The following is a 2,500-nucleotide window of genomic DNA, read 5'->3' as shown; positions in this document are numbered from 1 at the left end:
CATCTCCCAGGCCCCGACACACACCACCACCTCTCCGTGACCTCCGGCCTCCACCCTGAGACGCACACCAACACATCTCCCCCAGGCCCCGTGACCTCCGGCCTTGACCCTGAGACGCACACCAACACATCTCCCAGGCCCCGTGACCTCCGGCCTGGACCCTGAGACGCACACCAACACATCCCCCAGGCCCCGACACACACCAACACCTCTCCCAGGCCCCGTGACCTCCAACCTGGCCCCTGAGACGCACACCAACACCTCCCCCAGGCCCCGTGACCTCCGGCCTTGACCCAGAGACGCACACCAACACATCTCCCCCAGGCCCCGTGACCTCCGGCCTTGACCCTGAGACGCACACCAACACATCTCCCAGGCCCCGACACACACCAACACCTCTCCGTGACCTCCAGCCTTGACCCAGAGACGCACACCAACACATCTCCCAGGCCCCGACACACACCAACACCTCTCCGTGACCTCCAGCCTTGACCCAGAGACGCACACCAACACATCTCCCAGGCCCCGTGACCTCCGGCCTGCACCCTGAGACGCACACCAACACCTCCCCCAGGCCCAGACACACACCAACACCTCTCCGTGACCTCCAACCTGGCCCCTGAGACGCACACAAACACCTCCCCCAGGCCCCGTGACCTCCGGCCTCCACCCTGAGACACACACCAACACCTCCCCCAGGCCCAGCAGACACACACCAACACCTCTCCCAGGCCCCGTGACCTCCGGCCTTGACCCAGAGACGCACACCAACACATCTCCCAGGCCCCGTGACCTCCGGCCTTGACCCTGAGACGCACACCAACACATCTCCCAGGCCCCGACACACACCACCACCTCTCCGTGACCTCCAGCCTGGACCCTGAGACGCACACCAACACATCCCCCAGGCCCAGACACACACCAACACCTCTCCGTGACCTCCAACCTGGCCCCTGAGACGCACACCAACACATCCCCCAGGCCCCGTGACCTCCGGCCTCCACCCTGAGACGCACACCAACACATCCCCCAGGCCCCGACACACACCAACACCTCTCCCAGGCCCCGTGACCTCCAACCTGGCCCCTGAGACGCACACCAACACCTCCCCCAGGCCCCGTGACCTCCGGCCTCCACCCTGAGACGCACACCAACACATCTCCCAGGCCCCGACACACACCAACACCTCTCCGTGACCTCCAGCCTGGACCCTGAGACGCACACCAACACATCCCCCAGGCCCCGTGACCTCCGGCCTTGACCCTGAGACGCACACCAACACATCTCCCAGGCCCCGACACACACCAACACCTCTCCGTGACCTCCAGCCTGGACCCTGAGACGCACACCAACACATCCCCCAGGCCCCGTGACCTCCGGCCTTGACCCTGAGACGCACACCAACACATCTCCCAGGCCCCGTGACCTCCGGCCTGGACCCTGAGACGCACACCAACACCTCCCCTAGGCCCCGACACACACCAACACCTCTCCCAGGCCCCGTGACCTCCAACCTGGCCCCTGAGACGCACACCAACACCTCCCCCAGGCCCCGTGACCTCCGGCCTCCACCCTGAGACGCACACCAACACATCTCCCAGGCCCCGACACACACCAACACCTCTCCGTGACCTCCAGCCTGGACCCTGAGACGCACACCAACACATCCCCCAGGCCCCGTGACCTCCGGCCTTGACCCTGAGACGCACACCAACACATCCCCCAGGCCCCGTGACCTCCGGCCTTGACCCTGAGACGCACACCAACACATCTCCCAGGCCCCGTGACCTCCGGCCTGGACCCTGAGACGCACACCAACACCTCCCCCAGGCCCAGCAGACACACACCAACACCTCCCCCAGGCCCCGTGACCTCCGGCCTGGACCCTGAGACGCACACCAACACCTCCCCCAGGCCCCGTGACCTCCGGCCTGGACCCTGAGACGCACACCAACACCTCCCCCAGGCCCCGTGACCTCCGGCCTCCACCCTCAGTGAACTTTGTAAAGCACTATGAGACACTCTGTTGTGATATTGGGCTATACAAATAAAATTGAATTGAATTGAATTGAATTGAATTGAGACACACACCAACACCTCCCCCAGGCCCAGACGCACACCAACACCTCCCCCAGGCCCCGTGACCTCCAACCTGGCCCCTGAGACGCACACCAACACCTCCCCCAGGCCCCGACACACACCAACACCTCCCCCAGGCCCCGTGACCTCCGGCCTGGACCCTGAGACGCACACCAACACCTCCCCCAGGCCCAGCAGACACACACCAACACCTCCCCCAGGCCCCGTGACCTCCGGCCTGGACCCTGAGACGCACACCAACACCTCCCCCAGGCCCAGCAGACACACACCAACACCTCTCCCAGGCCCCGTGACCTCCGGCCTGGCCCCGGAGACGCACACCAACACCTCCCCCAGGCCCCGTGACCTCCGGCCTCCACCCTGAGACGCACACCAACACCTCCTCCAGGCCCCCGTGACC

This window comes from Pempheris klunzingeri, unplaced genomic scaffold (assembly GCF_042242105.1).
Source record: "Pempheris klunzingeri isolate RE-2024b unplaced genomic scaffold, fPemKlu1.hap1 Scaffold_72, whole genome shotgun sequence".
NCBI classification, from domain to species: domain Eukaryota; kingdom Metazoa; phylum Chordata; class Actinopteri; order Acropomatiformes; family Pempheridae; genus Pempheris; species Pempheris klunzingeri.
This window is presented reverse-complemented; position numbering follows the sequence as displayed.